Consider the following 19,397-nt stretch of genomic DNA (forward strand, 5'->3'; position numbering starts at 1 on the left):
TTATCAGAAAAATGTGGGCTTCAGTCTTTCAGAAGAGGGAGAACAAATGATTGCGTAACTTCACACTGAGCCTTCTTTCTGGTTGTAGCCTGAAAGGATGGTCCCAAAGTTTGGCTTTGACTGGACTGACTTTGGCTTCTGGCAGACAAAAGTGGTGTCTTTAATTGTGGCAGGCTATAAATGAGTTAGTTCCCCTGCAGTTCCCACAACAAAGCTACAGTGAGAATCTGGATGACTTTCTATAGCACTGGAAAAATCCCTTGTTCCTAGCATCTCTTGGGCATACTAGAATATTTCAAGCTAGTTTCACTTTGTCCTCAGCCAGCTTCCTGGAATGAGAACCACAGAGCCACTTCATTTGAGCAAATATTTGGCCTTGATTACTATTGCAGGCTGAGCCCAAAAACAAACAGCAGCCATGAGGTAAGCTGAGAGGCACCATTAGTGGACCAAAAGCTCCCACAGGAACCTCAGGAAAGGCAGCAAGCTGAAAGTTGGGGTGCTCTGATGCTGAAAAGCAATTGAAACAATGGGAAAAAAAAAAGTGAAGCAGCTAAACACTGTCACCTTTATGTATTCTCTAAACTTAGTCCTGTTTTCCAAATAGTGTAGTCACCCTGCTACTGAATTCTTGGTTCTGTGAAAACATGGCCCAGCCTGAGACGCAGGAAAGGAAAAGAGAAGCAAAGGTGGTGTAAAGCTCTCCACAGCCCTACCTTATCAGGAATTAATTAAACATCATTTAGATGGGTTTGTCAATCTCTCTAAAGTATTTTTCTTTATCAATATCTGACCCATGCCTAGCAAGTATGTTTGCTACCTCAGCGTCATGAGCATGACAGGTGCAGGGTGACAGAGGGACTGGGGAGGGATGTTACTCCCCTTCCAGTTTATCCTCTGCTGAGTAAGAAGAATGCCCCGAAGCCCTTCTGAACTCAGGAATCTGAAGCATTTCTTACCCCCTCTGAGAAAGGGAGAAGGAAGAGGAGGTATTTGAGATGTTAATAAAGGATCCTTAGCAATTGTTGAACCAGGGAGCAGTGAGGTCAGGACAGACAAGCCTAAAATTACATGCATCATAGTCACTGAATTATCACTGAAGGAGCTAAGCCGTAACAGATTGTGTGAAAATGCTCAGTTTGTTTTCCGCAAACTGTTCCGCTGCTGTGCTTATTTAAGGAAAGGAACAGGATGTGTTCTGCTGGCATTTTGGACAAGGATGGGTAGGTCCAAGGCAGAAAACTTAGATTCCAAATACTTTTGCTGGATGGCATGTATTCCTGTTGGCCCTTTTGCATAATGGGGTTGGATGCCGGCTTTCTCCAAATTTAAAGCTGAATAGAAAATAGTGAGCAGCAAAGAGAACAGGGCCAGAGGACACAAAGTTAGGAAGGGGATACACTGAACCAAAAAAGTTGGTTTAGTGTTGCTTAGCATTGTGCTTGCATTTAGGTGGGAGAGAGGATTATATTAGAATTCTTCTTCCTTGGAGGTAAAGAGCCCTGGGCCATTACTTTTAGTAGGTTAGATCAGGAACGTGGTGTCTCTAATCATGCATAATGGAGTTGTAATCCCATCTCAGGGTTTGGAGGAACTCAAAAGCTCCAAGAGGACTTTTCTTCTGCCTAAGACAGAAGTTTTCATTTAGGTGTGTTTCTGAGAATACCTCTGTCAGAACACACTTGTTTGATAACCTGCTTCCCCAATAAAGTTCACATGTCTATGTCTACGTAGATGGTGTCTACAAGGTGGTGTCACTCCCATTTTATTGAAAGGAGGGACTCTGGCACAAGATAAACACCCCTACTGTGCTATGTAACCAAGGGGTCGAGATTTATGCCTTTTGATGGTATCCCAAGCAAGCAGAGATGCTGTACATAAATGCTTTTGTTTTTTCACAGTGGCATCCTGTCATTAATGTGTTAGGAAAGTAAAAACATGTTCCTCTTTTACTAAAGTTGAAGCAAGAACCACAATGAGGGAGCACGGGCTCAGCAGCTTGTTCACACAGGACTGTGCAGGTTGGGGGTTGAGGACAGGTGCAAGGAAGAATAACTGTTTTAGATGCTAGAGTATGGCAGCTAATGGCTCCTCCCCTCCTCCCCAGTCTTGGGGGGCAAGTATAGTTCCCCTCTTAAATTTTCTCCATCAGCAAAGTCAGTTTGAAAGACTCCTGTCACAGTGCCTCAGTTTAATCCCTTCAGTTGTGCTGATGTATGTCTCTGTGGGCCTATAAACTAGATCAGTGAACTGATCTTTTTTCCTTAACCTTCTTTTTTTTTTAACTCTACTTTGGTGATCCAGTTTACAATACATCTTTTGAAACATCTGCATCAGCACCGCTGGAGCCGTGGTAAACTATGACACAGCACTAGGAATGAACAGCTAGTGGGAGAACACACATCTTAAACCAGCTTCGCTGATGAAGAGGGCATGATAGAATTGCACCCCAGGCAGGAAAACAAGCCAATTAAACTGTACCTTTTCCACAGTGATGCCAGAAGTTGGGTAGTCATGCTAAAGGTAGCATCATTCTGTAAGGAAAGGGCTACTCTCCTCCTAATGTCTGCTACTGGCTGCTTCTGAGACAGGTTACCGGACCATATTTCTCTTAGTGTGATGCAGTGCAGCTTTTATGTCAGCTGCTACTGGTAGAATTTGGATAAACAGAGCTAGAACGTGGGCTTAAATGGTTAGTCACTAAACTTGTAAGCTCTAACGCCCAGTGGAAACATCGCTCTCTTTCACTCCTTCCACCTCTTAAGTTCATGTCTTTCCATCTTCTGCACTCACAGTTTGTATTTGGCAGTTGTTATGGGAGCAGAACAATAAAGAATTGATATAAGGGGAAAAGTAAGTTATGTGCTAAGAGATAGTGCCTAAACTGCAGGCAAAATTCAGGTTGTTCAGAGGACATAGGCGTGAAGCCCACAGATGTGTGGCTTGCTTCTACGGACCCACCTCAGAAGCGCCATTTCCTTTTGCTACAGTACACGCAAACCCTTCACGGTCTCATCTGCATTTATAGCTGCTGCTGTGTATGCATGTACGTATTAAAGCCACTCCAGAGCTGCTTTTTTTGAGAAATTCTAATTATGAATCTGCACTGAAACTACTGATGTTTTGGGCTTTTGCAAAAGCAGAGCTCAGGCTTCTTAGCAATACCAGATTGTGACATTCTCCAGATCTCTGCACGTGCGGTTTCTGGCTGAAGCCACTGTGGTTAGCGTTTAGCAATGTGACTGCTCCAATCAAGTAAACACCTTTTGTCTCCATCACTCTTCTTGTTTCACACTCTCAAGCTTGTCAGTAAGAAAATAGTTTTGGGAGAGATGTCTTCTGCCTTGCAAAACATTGGAATTTATTCACCAAAATTAATTTAGCCACTTTACCTGTTTGTCAGATGTAGAAATCAAATGTCTCTGCATTTATTGTTGATGACAGCAGTACAGGCTTCTCCTAGGCATTGCTGTTTGCCAACAAACTTAAGCCCAATTGTCTTGGATTAGACCAGTGTAGGGGAAAACACTGTAGTTCAGCAAAGTGGGCATTTGCTTGGTCTGCAGTTAAGGCTGGCAAATTGAAGAGGCATCTCTGGATGCTCACTGCTTAGACAACTTTTTTTCCTCTCTAAAAATACTACAGTACCATTAATTTACTCCCACCAAACTGGTAAATCTGTCTGCTGTTGAGATGATGTTTTTCAGAATTCAATGACCGTTACAGGTTTGTTCTTCCAAAGGATGCTGGCTTGCAAACATCGCTGGAAAATGTGAGTGAAGTTGATCAGAAGGATTCAACATCCTGTGAATTTGTAGAAAGTAACAGATGTATAAAATTAATACGATAGCTTTTTTAGTCACACTTGTTTCTCTCTGAGGTGTGCCTCCTTTCCTGGGTAACTTCCTGCCACCAGATCAACCCAATAACACATTGCACTTACTTTCAAAGTAACCGAAGTACAGAAAACAGACATTTCAAATCTGACTTGCCTTAACTACCACACATAGAGTTTTCAAAAGAGGTGGGATACACTTTTTGTTAAGGGAAAGGATGGTGTAAACCTGCAGCGATCTTTGTTCTGAGCTCAGTTTTGACAATTTACTGCTGAAAGCAGTTTTTATATTGATTAAAGAGGAGTGGGACCAGTTTTTCAAATTAAAAAAAAAAAAGGATAAAAAAGTCAAAACTTAAGAGGAGAGTCCAGCCTGACCTTAGACTTAAATCTTAATATCAGGAAGAGCAGAGGACATATGAAATTAAGAGAATCAGAAAAGAGTAAAACAATTTAAAATGCCCGGTATCATTTGCTCTTCAAAAACAACTTTGTGGCAGCCTCCTTATGCCTGCATTTCATGCCTGCAGTCATTATCTTTTATTTCCCACATTACTACTGCTGTCAATTCATTCTGCCTTTTGTATTTGCTTTCCTAGCTAAAATCTGCTATTTTTCACCTTTAAGAGCTTTATTTAGACTTGATGATGACTGCTTTCCTTCGCTTACCTTTCCTTTCTCAGCCACTTGGCTGGCTGAAGAGGCAGCTTCTCGTTAAAAAGCTTTTGAGATTATGTAGTTACCTCCACTATTTCCATTCTGTTTCATTTTCATGGGAGAATTCAAAACCTTGTTTTTCAAACAGTAAATATCCTTTCCATATGTTGGTCACTTTTTTTCATGGATCAAAATGAGTGACTGGATACTGCAGATCGTTTCACCATCCAAGATGTCTGGCTATGTAGGTATCTCTGGTTGTCACAATTCCAGTTTCCTTTCATTTTCTGCCTTGATGCACTAGCGAAGACCTATCCTGTATGTTCCCTTCTCACTGCCAAATTAAATTCTTATGTCTATGTTGCACCTGTATTTACATTTCTCATCTCTGCCTTTAACAATGACACCTCTGTATCCCTGATACTCAGCTGTACAAACCTTTCAGTGATTTCTCCCACTCCCTTTTGTGTCTTGCAATACAAAGGTCTAGCATTGTTTCCAAACCTCTGCAGTGAATCTTTCTAAGCCTGAAGTGTTTCACTTGGACAAGAGGTGCTTACTCAGGTCACTTTGCTGCTGACTTATCTCTTTATTCAGGTCTCTCTCACTTAATTTGCCTCTTCCACTTGTAACTTTGATACTGTCATCAGCAAACTCACCTTGCCTTTTCTGTCATTGGCTCCTACGTCTGCAAATCTGCCCTCCTCACAGAGAGTAGGAAGCCCCAAAGGGAAGGAGCCTTGTTTTGCTGCATGCTTGTAAAATGGGCAATAAATGTCATCTAAATAGCTGGATGTAACATCTGGACTCATATATGTTGTGGTCTTTTCAGAAAGACTTTTGTCTTGCATCTTGGCTACGGCTTCCTTTTTCCTTGTGCTCATCTGGAGGTCACCACTGAAGAGCACCATAGTAAATGCAAAAAGGCAGAATCGCACCACCTCTACCTTTTCACACCTCTGTTACTGGCATGCCTTTCTTAATCCATTCTGAAGCTCTTTTCACATACGCTCTGGCTGTACACACACCTCCGCAGCACCAGGGGCTGCTTATGCCAATGCTTCTCCTTGCCTCACTTCTGCCCCTTTATCAGATTAAACACAATTCTGACCTGCATCTTCCTACAGCAGTTATTTTGCACTAGAAGACAACAGGGTGGGGTGGGGACTTCTTGACCGGGCAGGGATTCCACACACACACACACACACACACCCACACCCCCCCACCCACCCCACTCCACCACCCCCATTTCCAAGGACTTCTGACACAGCCTCTGGAGGACGGGGCCGCAGCCCACCACCCTACTACCGGAGGCCGACCCCGAGCTCCCTTCTCCCCGCGCCGGGGAGACGCTGGGGCCGGGGTCTGAGGCCGCCCGAGGGCTACCGAGACAGCGGTTCTGAAAGAGCACAGGCCGCTACCGGTGCCCGCCCGGCGCGGGGCATTGTGGGGGCGGCCTGGCGTGGGGGGTTGTGGGAGCGGCTCGGCACGGCTCCCACCATGGGGGAAGGAGAGGGGGTAACCCGGCCGGGCCCCGTGGCCGGCTAGGGAAAGTCAGAGAACACCACCCGCCCTCCCAAGGCCGTCGGGCTCGACCTCTACTATACCGCGACCCGCCCCGCACTGCGCCCCGCCCCCCGAGCGGCTGCGGGGCTGGGCTGGGCTGGGCTAGGCCCGCCGCGGGGCGGGGCTCCACGCGCGCCCGGGCGTTGCTAACGGCTGATAGCCGCTTCCTCAACGGCTCGCCTCTACTCTGCGGCCGGCTCCTATTGGCGGCAGCGGCAGTCAATTCTCAGCTAGCCCCGTCATTGGCCTGCGGTGCCGCTCCCGGGGGGGGAGGAGGCGGGTCGGCGGCGTTGCTGGGCCGCGGCGGCTCCCCTCGGCTGGGCGCCTGGCAGTGCCGGTGAGCGAGAGGCGGTCGCGGTGCCTGCGGGAGGAGCCGGCAGCATCAGGACGCCACTCTCTCGCTGTGAGGAGCGTAGCCGCCGCCGCGGCGTTTCCCTCCCTCCGCCGTAGCCGGGCTCAGGTGAAGCCGATCGGGTGGGCGCGGGTGGCCCCGGTTTATCGTGTATGTGTCCGTCCGTCCCCTCGTCGTCGCTCCCCACCCCCCCCCCACCCCCCCGCCGCGGGCTTGGCGCCTCTTTGTCCGGCAGGGCGAGGAGGTGCCGCTTCCCTGCTGCTCCCCTCCGCCTTCCCCGCGGAGCCGGGCGGGAGGCAGCCCGGCTGGGCGCCGACCTGCCATGCCCCGGGCGCTCCCCGTCCCGCCCCATGTTCTCCCCCCTTCTCCCTTCGGGGCCGTGCGTGCCGCTGCGCCGCACGGTTGCATTATGCCCAGGGAGTTGCCTCTCTCCTCCCTCCCCGCCCTGCTAACCACCGGTCGCCTCGGAGGTGGGGTGGCGTTATTCGCGCTCTTTTTCACCGGACTGTTCTCTCTCTGCTCCCCCCGGTGCGTCTCCCCTCCTCTCTTCCCCCCTCCCCCGCGTTTAAGTGTCCGTCCTGTGGAACTAACGGGTAGGGAAAAAGTAAGACCGTTTGGCAGCTGTCAGGGCTGTAGCCTGAGTCACAGGCTGACAATCCTTCTGCAGACATTGCAATGGGCTTGGCTTCCGCCCTCAGATCTCCACTTCCTCGTTCGGTTTGGTCTGTGCAGTGAAGCCAGGAGAGAGGGAGGAGGGAGTGACAGGGCAAGATGAAGCTTGCAGTAAAAACTCTTGCAGATAGCTTGTGCTTTCAGGCATCACCTCCAAGCGAGTAGGAAAAGTTCTCTTTTAGTGATATCGTTATTAACCTCTCTCCAGTAGGTGTGGAAACTAACAAGTTTCATAGCCCCTGAGGGTGGTGTGTACCCAGTGGTCTTAATAAGGGTTTGCGTAAATGCAGGGTGAAATGAGTTTTAAAGCAGTGATGTGCTTCTGGTAATAAAGTGGATTTTTTCAGACGTAAACTACATCTTTGCGCAGTGGCTGTTGAATTCCCCCCCCCTTTTTTCCCCCTCCTTATAGTTCTTTCCCTTCCTCCTCTTTTTCTTCTTGAAACACCGTTTGTGCTCTTCGTCTTTCTTCTTCCATAGGTTTTTCTTCTGTATCCTATGTCATGATATCCTGAGCCACACTCCATCAGAGCAGACTAAGAACCTATGCTTTTTCTCGAAGTGAGCAGGTCTGTCCTTAACAGAGTAATCTCTCAAGTAATGCATGAGGAATTTGTGCATCAAACTTAAAGAGATATTGTAGTAGATGGACTTTGGCCTGCAGACTATTACTGTGCCTCTGCCCTATGCTATAAAGAAATGTAAGTTAATTTGCATGGAGGCTGTTATACCATGGTTTGGAAGATTAAATTACACATCCTTCCTTGACTCTCATACATCATCTGTTTGTAAGCTTAGATACAGTAAAGTTTTAATTCCGAAGTAACAGTGCTTTAATCAGTTACTGCTTGTGTAAAGATGCTTTTGAAATCAGTCACTAGGTAACAATGTGACTGAGTTCACTTATCCGTGGCATTCCAGTAAAAATGGCAAGTCGTAGTATAGATATATACTGACTCATAGATGTGCTGTCTGCAACTGTAGTGCTTTCTCCCGACATTTAAATGAGATAAGCAAATATTTTTGTTAACTAGGAAGTTGTAATGAGGGGGAAGCAATTGATAAATATAAGTGGAGCTGCCTTTAGCACAAAAGAGTTTTGAAGTTGTTAATCACAATTGCCAAAACTGTATAAACACAAGATTGTGCTGCTTATCTGACCTTGTAAAAGCAACACAGAATGCAGCAGTGCTGTGAAGCTTCATGTCGGGTGGGGCTGTTTAAACTGATGCGTTCTCCTTCTTGGTGGCTTTATTTGTTGCACTTGCTCATAGTGTGTGCACTGTCTTTCTGGAGGTGGACAGCCAAAATTTTCAGTAACTCTAAGGTAGCTGCAAAATTGCTATTAGTGGATAGAAATGGGTGTCTGAACTTCTCATATTTGTTGACCTGGAACCTCAAAGTGAGTATGACTAGCACCAAGTTGGTGAGTTACCTGGTTCTTTTTGTAATATGGCGTCATCTCATGGGTGCTTGACTTGTATAGCCCAGATTTGATTTTGGAAGTTCTCTGGAGAAGAGACCTTGACCTCAAAGTTTGCTCTGCTGGGTAACATGTGGCTGTTTCTGTATAATCAGGAAGACTAAATAGTCAGGTACTGTCTGTCACAGAAGAATGGGTGTGGAAACTGAAGGCTTGTTTTTTTCTTTCAAGTTATTCTCATAAGGCAAAAAAAGTACCAGTGTGATATTTTCATCTGAAGAGAAAATGAAAGAATAAGGTTTTCTCATTGTTTTCTCTAGGTTGATTTTTATATACTTCAGAATGTTTTAAGATGACAAATAAGTTGTGAGAGCTACACCATAATCTTTTAAATGAATCAGTAATGAATAAGTAATAATAATAAAAGAATAAAATTACTTGTCCAGTAAAGTTGTAGGAAAGAGATGAGAAGAATTTCTCACATAGGAAGCTGAAATAATCTGTTGCCCAGCATGTTATTTTGGTATCATGAAAAACATTGTAGAGTATTCAAGCTGTGTAGCGGGTGGCAGCTCTGATACTCAGTTTGAGTTGAAAACTGTCTGGTGGAGTCAGATGCCACAGGTGCTTAAACCTCTTTGCAACAGTATTTGGCACTGCAAATAATTCTACTACAGATGCTGAGATTTGCATTTACCACTGCAACAAACTATCTTGAAAACTTGAGCCATTATTATCTTGGCAGGTCTTTAAAAATAATGTACTAAATGTTTATAATAACTAATAATTCACAGGTTAGTTCTCTGTCAAATTATTCGCATGAAGGTACAAGGGAGTGTATGTATATTGGCATGGCTACTAACTACATGCAAATATACTTCAGTTTTACTGTGAGATTAAATTAGTCTGTCTATACCTGAAAATTCAGGTGTTCTGTTAATCTCCAGGACACTGAACAGATGAGACAGGACACATGCCATAGGTACTGAGATTTCCAAGCTGATTCTGCTGAATCTTTTGCTTCTACCCCCATCCCTAGGCCTGTGTCTTTTCCAGATTTGTCACTTACAAATTGGTGTGACTATAATGGGGTGGGATTATAAGTGGATCCGCTGGAGGTGCAGGAGGCCGTCTGGTTAATGCAAGGTTTACTGAAAGCAGAAGCCAAACTTAAGGTTGTCTTATCCCCCACCCCTGTGTACTACATCTGCTTTCTTGCCTGGTAGCTTCAGGTTATTGGGTAACATGCTGAACCTAACTGATGACTACAGTGTGTTTTAGAGGCCCAGAGTTAGTGTGCATATCAACTGAAAGGTGTCCAAAGCTCTAATCCTGAGTGTATGATTTAATATGGCTTTGTTTGACTCAATAATGCACTCATTGCCCTCTAAAATACATTTTTTTATCTTTGATTTCTTGTATAAATATCTTATTAGTCTTTGTTTTCTCAGCGTATAATTGAGGCACAGCTGTCTGCATGTTAAGTAGAGAAATTGTGTGCCTGGTGTTAAGTCTTCTGTGGGTTGGAACAAAACTATAATAGCACAGGATTGCCTACAGCGGCATTGTTTTTGCTGGCAATTGCTCTAGCTTAATGGTGGCTTGGTGACCTTGTACCTTAAATTTCTTTTCAGTCTAAGCACACCATGGTTCTAATTTAATTTCCTAGTGTAGAAAGATGGAAACTAGCAACCAGATTTAAATAGAGTATGATGAGACAAAAACACAAATGCAACTTCTGCCCTGAAACTAATGCAAATGGGTGTTGTCCAACTAAATTAAATGCATCAGTTTACAAGTTCATCTTAATTATGGTTTATCTGCTTCACTTTTTTTTAAAGCGGCTGTGAGAACTTGTTCTGAGTACTTGAAGTAGTAATCTCAACACTGACTTGTCTTGCAGTCCTCGGGTACTGTAGCAGCTTAATATCTTCTGACCTGACTCCAACCCAGTCGTGTTCAGCGTAATGGACTAGTCCCTGTTTTCAGTTAATGGCACTTTGGCCTGTTACTGTTCAGCACAATATGTTGCCTTTCTGAGTATCCTAAAAAGTCTTAAAGAAGTAGTAGTGTCTACAGTTTTCCAGTGATGGAAGTGGGATTGGTTTCATTGTACAACAGTTCGGGAGCTAGTACTGCTAAGTCATGTCTCTCTTAAACATGGCGAAGTGGAAACTGTAAAATCCATCTAGCATACTTGTCTACTGCAAATTATTTCTTATAGAAGTATTACAAATGTATTGCTCTTGGATGCAGAGAGGTATAATGAAATATAACTCTGCATACTGTGGTTTGACTCCACGACCTCTTAATGAAACTTACGCCTCTAGAGTTTTGTGCATAGGGTTTGAATTCTGCTTGTCTTCATGACTAGAAATTTGAATTTCTCCTAGTATGTATATGCTGCCTCTACTGAGAGTAGTAAATAAAACCACATGGATGAGTGATTTCAGTAAACTCAAGCTAATAATTAATATACGTTGAGCGAAACTTAACTTGGAAATCTGTATCATAAAGTCTTCTTAACTGATGAATACTTGTATTCATCAAGAACTACCATTTTAATGACTCTTGGCAGGAAATCCGTTGTGATATATGCCTCAACACAGAACTGGAGTTCTGATTTGAATGAAAGCAAAGCTGGCATTCAAACTTGTAAGAGAGGTTTAGAGAAATTTTACAGCTCAACTTTGACAGTCCAGTGCAGTCAGTTTTTTTTTTTTTCTGTTAAGCAGCTTCCTGTTTAAAATCTAAGATTTCAAACATGCTCTTGTAATAGTTTACTTCCCTTTTTATTGTTTGTAGTGATGAGAGTACATTCATCTGTGTTTTTCTTTTAAGGTCAAAATTTCACCAGTTCACTTGCATCTGGGCTCTTTTAATCAACCTTGGAGGTACAGCAGAATTTTACTTTGGCTGAAGTCAATTGTGGCCAGCACTCAATCCAGCTAGTTTTACTGACATACTTAGAGGTGATTTAAATATCCACAAAAAAAAAGACACTGAGTTGAACCTACAGCAAAATTTCAATAAAAAATTTAATTAGTTGCCTCTGTCTCTTTTTTCAAATGTGACTTAAGACAACTGTTGTATCAGTTTGTAGGTAAATTTTAGTCAGTAAGGTCTTTTTGGCAGTGACTGTTACACTGTAGGTCTGGTTGATATTTAATGCAAAAGATTCCAGTCTTCCTGTGCTCTGAATCGATAAAATGAATTATTTTGAGAAAAGTGTGAGTACAAATTGATTTTCATTGGTAGTATTTCTTTTTCTTAAATTGATAGTCTATCTTAGGCATATTCGAACAAATAAAGATGCATAAATGTAAGAAGTTGGCAACAAATACTGAATGTAAATCTGAAGTCAAACCAATGAACTGGATGAGAAAGTTCTTGGCTAAGCACTTGGAACTAGTTAGTTGATGAGGTAAATTGACTTTTGACAGGTTTTTTATGTAGATGAAGAAAAGTACTCTCTGGCTGCCGTTTTGGCCGTGTCAGTCATAGTTTAAAATGTACGGGAAGGTATTGACATATTTCTTTGATCTTTCTTCTTCCGTTTTTTGGGTGGTTGTGGGGGTGAGTGGGTGGCTGTGTTTTTCACTGTGTTCAGTTAGTGGAGCAGATCAGAAAGGGTGAATTTGAGATGAAGGTATCCAGAAAGAGGCACTTTAATTCATAAATTGCTGACTGCAGAAAACAATTACCTAGAAGAAAACTTAGTTTTTGCTTATAAATGCACCTGAAGTAGTCCAAGAAAACCAATTTTTTTGTATTAATAGAATTTTATTTTTTTTTAACAGAGTACAACTTAATATATTTCTTCTTCATAGATGCTGTTCAGATGTCTTTATTTCTGTTAGTCAGAGATAAAGATGTTTTTATCTTTCTTTTGACATTAAGTAAAATGTATTCAGACTTTACAGAATTGTTTAAGTAAATGGATATGGGATTATGGATGCAGGTATATGGTGGACTATTTACAATAATTAAGTAATTGGATACTTGAAACTTGTGTTTCAAATTGACGTGTCTGCTTACTGACAAAGGGGGTTTTCTTTCTTAGAGGAGCATAAGCACAAAATTTCTCCACAGGCACAAAAACTCTTTTAAACTGCAACTTAAGATTTGTGACTTAAACCAATTAGTTCACTTAGCTGTTATCATCTGGGTTATATTGCACTATGAATGTTTATAGCAGATACTAGAGTCTTTGACCTTTCATATGCAGTAAATTATTCTGAATTGTTTTAATGGCCCTTCCCGAGTCAAAGTTTTGTGTAGATGAACTTGAGCTTCCAGTTTAATGCAGTACCTGATGGGAAATGTAAAATGAGAATACACAAATGTGAAAAGAAAGATCTATTAGTCATCATTTTTCATTAAAAAATGGATTGCCAATTTATTAGACAAACTGGTGTAACTTCTAAAAATTAAGTATCCACATATTGTCTGCATAGTACTGGCATATACGTGTGCGTAGTCAGTGCACCTTCTTCCTCCACATAGTGGGAGTTAATCTTTTTATGTGGCAAATTCTAAGTTTTTTCCTAATGGGCAGAACTATTAGATTTTAGTATATTTTAGTTCTTAAATCTACATCAAGTTTTTAGAGTGTTAAACTGATAAATATTACCACGCTGTATTATATCATTTCTGTCAGGAAAAAAGGACAACTCCAGTAGTGGTTCAGCTCTTGCTTGTGTAGATAAGGAGAATAATATCATAGAATCACAGAATGGTTTGGGTTGGAAGGGAACTTAAAGATCATCTAGTCCAATACCCTGCCATGGTCAGAGACCCCTTCTGCTAGACAACGTTGCTCAAAGCCCCATCCAACCTGGCCCTGACCACTTCCAGGGATGGGGCATCCACGCTTCCCTGGGCAACCTGTTCCAGTGCCTCGCCACCACAGCACTGTAACGTATATGGTTGTGGAGAGCATTGTCAACTATGATGGCAACACATGAAACAGTTCTGCTACTCTATGGTCAGTGTTTCCTCCTGTTGTTTTTTATCCTGCTACGCCAGAAAGGAAAACTTTGTTGGAAACTTCCAAATTATGTTTACCTCTCCTTACTGGGACCGTGGAATGTCATTGTATGTCAGTCTCCTGTCAGAAGGGAATAATTATCTCCCCACACCCCCCCTCCCCCTCCCCCCCCCCCAAAAAAGTATTTTCCTGTAATGCCAGAATAGAGAAAATCTTATATGCCATATAGCCATGACTGTAACAATTCAGACTAGGTTCCTACTTCAAGTGCCCTTGCTTTTACTGATTTCAGATTGAAAGATGAGTCCTTTCTTTTCCTTTAATATAAAAATCAACGCTTCAGGGGTTCCAGACAGGAGGGCATGGTTGGGCAAATTCTAAAGTAAGAGGTGCTTAATGTTGTTCCTTTTTAAAGACTGATATATCTGACATTTAGGGAAGAAAGCATAGGTCAGGAAAGGACCAAGCTAACCAGAAAATGAGCGTGAGGTTAAGGTGTACAGACCAGGCAAGTGTTCCTTGTGTTCTGCTACACTGGGGGCTTTCTCTGGAACATTGGTTGTAATGGATATCTAAGTCAGGAGCCACAAAGCGGTGCAAGACCTTGAATGCCATAGGAGGATGTCACAATCAGAATGTTGAAAAGTTTTTCAGACCATCCTGGCCTTGATATTTATGCTTTGCGAGGTCATTTGCAGCCTGGCCTCCTTATACATCCTGGAGGTTAAGGCTATATAGCTTTTCGTTCAGTGTAGAGGTTGCTGCTGTTCTCATGTCCAGAGTCACTCTACTCCTGCCCGCACCTCCAAGATCACCTTCATAAACAGGGGTAGGTCCTTTTAATAAATCCTTGTGTATAGCTAGGAGAGTTGAGAATCAAACTTGGACCCTGTAAATGTGGTAGACTTCTCTGTGGCAGGGATTTTGCATACTGTCCCCATAGCTGCTGTTAATGGTGGAGCAGAACTATTTGAAACAAGAATAAAAGTATGTGATATAGCAGAAGGCTGTTTGTGCATGATCATAGTTTGGCACAGTAGGTTGAGCTATAAGTGTCTAGAGAAACTTGGTTTTCTGCTGCAATGTGAAAATAATACTTTAAAAAATGTTTTGCCAGACATATCTGCACTGATTCTTGGTTCTTTCCAATATGAGCTGGAAGAAAATTAGTATTATTGATGTTGAGATCAAAGCAAGTTCTCGGTTAACGTAAGGAAGGATAATTGCTCCTGTAAGATGACTTTATCTTAGCCACATACATGCTAAATATTTGTCTCTAAAAGAGTGAACCGGAACTGTGTTTTTCTTCTCTGTGTTTAGGTATAATTGTTTTATTCCTTGTTTCCTCTTGTGATGAAATGAAACCTGGAGTTGACAAAGGCAATTGATATAGAAGTGTGTATTGGAAGAGCTGCCTTACACTTCAGTGCCCCAGAGAGTTCTTGACAGATACATTTTTAGCCTTAAATCAGAATATTAGGGAAGGGATGAAAAGTGACCCTGAGATAATAAGGACAGGCTGAAACTTTCCAAGCTCTTCCTCCCTCCTTCATGCAATGTCCCTAGGCAACTCTGCATGCCCGATGAGAACTTTTGCAGTCCATTATACCTCCTGAAAACAACTCTTCCAGCAAAACAGCTTGAACAGCAGGGATGGGCTGCAGTTTTCTGAACTACAGCTGTCTCCTTAAGTGGGATTACTTTGCTGAGTGGTCACAAAGAATGTGTTCTCCCCCTGGAATGTTTTCCTTGTGGGCACACTGTCTCTGGAAGAGGAATTCTCTCCTCTGCTGAGAAGGCATGTACTGTACAGGCACTAATGAGAAACAACAGTTGCAGAAAGTGTATTATGCAGGATTGTAAACTTTGAATATTTATTCAAAGTGAATGGGGTTGGGTGGCAGCCAGCCTAGCTTTGTCATGCTGAAGACTGGACTTGAAATCAACAGAAGGCTACCCTCCCCCTCCCTAAACCAGTGTTTCATGTGTTTAAACAATGTGCACAGGCTTTGTAGAACTGATTAACTTTACTGGTGCCATGTACATGATAATGTGTCTTTGTGTCTCGCTGAACTGAAAAGGTGCAATTAAAATAGGGGCAAGCATACCCTTCCTAGCCTTGACTTAGGAAAGCAATGCCTGGCCATGTTTGCCCATAACCGATGGTGATGAATTTCTTTATGGTATGCAGTGTGGTTGCCCAAGATTGTTTCTGCGCTTGTATAGCCAGTGGTGAAGCCTGTGCTATCCTGTTTTCACTATTTGGTACCAAAATTAGCCTCTTAAGATTGTCATTATGTGACATCTGTAGGTGCTGTGCTTGTAGCTTCTGTTTTCCCAGTCTTGCCATTCATTTGAACCCAGTGGAGAGGAAAGGTGACTACTAAGCTGGTATGTAAGGACAGCGTCTTACTTGTATATGGCTTTGTGGCCTTTGCAATTCGCCATGGAAAGTCCCAGCTTCACAGACCAAATCTCCTGTGTCAGCTGTTACAGTAGAATATGCAAGTGCTGCTTCCCACATACCAGAAAGTGGTGCTTGACAGCTGATGAAGAGAGCTGGACACACAGAAATTGAGAAACATTTATTCCATGCTCATTGTTCTGAGGATACATGCCAGGTACCTTTAGGCCACCTGGAAGATCCAGAATTCCCTTCAACTTCTTTCTTCTGTCTTAAGTGTAGTCTGGTCAGTAGATCACTTTTGTGTAATACAGGTATAATTTATAGATTAAATAAGTAGATGCCACGTCCTTGATTCCTGGAGCCCTGTGCCTCCAAAGGAGGCACTTTAGTGCTCTACCTTGAGTTTAACTTACAGTAATAAACGCGGTAGCTGGCAAGTCTGGGCAGCACTACAGTCAAACTGAATATGCAATAATAATTGCCAGCAATCTGCATTCCAGTTGTGAAATAAATCTTTCAACAATGTATTGTGTGCGTCAGACTGTGACTAGAGAGGAAAGCTGTGAGCGACAGTAAGCCTAATAGCAATCATTATGAATCCCAAATAAAGCCAAACTAGAAGAAATGAGTCTGCATGGCAGCATGGCCTTCTGAACAAAAAGGGTAAGTGTAGCTGAATGCCTTCAGCTCAGGGGGCTATATCTGAGGGAGTATTAATTGCAAACTTGTGTACTTGCCCAATGTTGTATTCTTTAGTGGGATAACTGAAACTCATGATTCTTGAGTTCAGTCTGAAGCATCAGGCACTGGTGTGTCACAATATATTGAACTTGAGAAACAAGCAGATGTATAACCAGTCCATCAGTTCAGCTTCCTGCCAGCTTTTCCCCTTCCCTTCCTCTCTCCCCTCCCCCCTGCAATTTATTTCTCACCCATAACAGTTGAGACTTCAGTTTTTATGTAGGTGTTACTTACAAATCGGAGCTGTTTCTGCTAACAAACTTCTTTCCCATAAACATCCTGGCACGTGGAGCTGTGAAGCATCAGCCTAGTATGATCTAAACAGATGAGATCTGAACAGTTTCTTAGCAAATACAAGGGAATTATAGGGGTGTGTTTTGGTGGGTTGGCTCTTGTTTTTTCATGTTGTCAGTTCATGGTCACTGTAGGCAGCCTGGCCACTAAAGTCTACTTTACTGTGCTTTCTATCTGCACTTAATGCAACTGTTTCTGTTGGTTTGATGAACTGTATTCAGCTGGCTGGGGAAAGTGAAATAGTTGAGTTTGCAAAAATAATGCAAGTATTAGCTGTTCAGATTGCACACTTAACAAGGATTCCCGTCACATGAATGTTACTGACCAAACTTAGTTTGAATCATTAGCTCCTTCTCAAAGTCAGATTATTTTTAAATGCTATGTATTTAAAAGAGTGAAGTTTCTTCACTGAGGACAATTTAGTTGTAACTGAAATGGAACTGTAAGTGACCGGTAGTGCTGTAATTTTCTAGTGTGAAAGTCTTGTCTTGACTGTAGAAATGGTGTACATTCCTTTTGCTCTCTGAAAGGGCTTTTTGTCTGTATGCCATTCTCTCACAACCTGCTAAAGGTAAGCCAGTTTGGAAGATGGCATGGGAACTATGTTCCTGAAATACTTGTTAAAATGTGAACTGTATAAGCAAAGGGAATTGACTTGTTTTAGTCTAAATGTATTTGCTATTTGTTGTTCATTCGTGACCCTGATCTTTAGAGTAGTTCCTCTTGCACTGCTAGTATAAAGGCCTCTAGACAAATCATGTAGGGGGATCATTTAATGTGAGATCAGAGAAATTTTTTATAACAGTGCCTTACTGGTGGATATGAAGCAGCAGAAAACTTCTAGGAATTACCCACCTATGTCCCTTTTTGTGTAGGCTCAGTCTTATAGCAAAGTTCTGAAACAGTGATCTGAATCAGGAAGGATACAGTACAGGTATCTGGCTATTTTATGTTCTCTGTAGCCCAGTGTTCCACAAACTTCGCTTAATTCATTAAAGCAGGAAAATGGTTTGTGATTAAAGCTGTCCATTCCAAAGTGGCGGTTTGGATAACTCAAACTAAAAGCGCTTTCCTTGCCTAGCTAGTGCTCTAATACTTGTCAGTAAGCGTGATGCTTTAACTGTTGCCATTAATGCCTTTCTGAATATATTAATTGTATTTCTACTTCAGCTGCTACCTCGATAGTTTAGCATAGCCCAAGCTCATCTTACTGAGCAGTGGCTCAGTCCCAGGAACAATTCTGTGGCTGCTGACAGAGTAAACATTGGGAGGGGGTGGGGGGAATAATACAAATAGTTCTGGAAAATTAAATTGCAAACAATGTTCTATGCTTTGAGCATTGCAAAACACTAATCCGAAGGAAGGGACCTTATAGCAAAGGCAGCTTTTAGACCTTTCCAAGCCAGACAAGGTGTTTGTTGCCAGGTTTTTGGGAAGCACTTGATACTTCAGGGAGAGGAGCGTGTGAAGTGTCTCATAATTCAAACCTTAAGGCTATGAAATTGTAAGAGGCTAAGGCAAACTTCTGTCCATGACTGCATTCAAATGAGGGCTTTGGGTAATTCTGCTTAGTTCAAAGGGAATGCATGGCATCTTAACTTACAGCCAGTGTTTAATTTGTTAATCTCAAAAGAATCTGCAGGGAAATATGTATGTAAAGGGTTCTTGAAATGTTTTTTTCTTTAAAGGTTGGGCTACATATCATTAATGGCTTGGTCCCATCCTATTCATGACTGTAGAGATCACTTTGCCTCCATCTATAACTGTATGGCATCTTTGTGGCAACTATGTAGTTAGTGAATGGCAACAGAATGTCTTTTGGCACCTGAAATAATGGAAAATAAGCAATGTTTGACCAGCCTGTTCTTCAGACTACTGTGAACCACAATAAGGGAGCATACTGGGTTGACAGGGAAGTGACTTTAGTATTTCATTTTTGGAAACAATACTAGGAAGGAGGCATTTAAACTCAAAACAAGGATGGTCTGTCTTCCTTCTGTATTTTTTTGTCTTCTTACCTGTAGACTGGTGTTGCATTAAAAAGAATATTGTTAACGGTATTCTCATCTGGCAGTTGCACAATAGCCATGTAAAGATAAATGTCCTTGCCCCACATAATTATCTACACCCAAAATGCAAACTACTAGGCAAACAAATTGCTTCCTAATTTGTTCCTAAAATGGTAATGACTTGCATTCATTGTGAGTTGCTATAAGGCTGCAAGAGCTTACTGGACTTACTTCCTTGACCATTTGAGGGGTTTTTAGAAATGCCCAGTTAAATGCAACATAAGCTAGGAGGCTAAGTTTTGGAGCTCATGAGATGAAACTTGCTGAATCCGATTCCTCTGGTACTGTTCTTGTGGAGAAGGCAAATTAACGGTTGGTTTGTGGTACTGCTAGTTTAGAGGCCCTGTGGGTTAGAAGTCAGCCTCGAGAATAGCACTAATACCATGTTATC

At 42.4% G+C, this 19,397-nt stretch overlaps 1 protein-coding gene across 1 annotated transcript in view; it reads left to right on the forward strand.

Moving 5' to 3' along the window:
• Positions 1–6,364: 6,364 nt before the first annotated feature.
• Positions 6,365–19,397, forward strand: part of MYH9 (myosin heavy chain 9) — a 71,744-nt gene continuing 58,711 nt past the window's right edge. The window contains exon 1 of the mRNA XM_064455513.1: positions 6,365–6,518. The gene's annotated coding sequence lies outside the window, so the exon portion shown is untranslated. The remainder of the gene's footprint in view (positions 6,519–19,397) is intronic.

Source organism: Phalacrocorax carbo, chromosome 1, assembly GCF_963921805.1.
Source record: "Phalacrocorax carbo chromosome 1, bPhaCar2.1, whole genome shotgun sequence".
Lineage (NCBI taxonomy): Eukaryota > Metazoa > Chordata > Aves > Suliformes > Phalacrocoracidae > Phalacrocorax > Phalacrocorax carbo.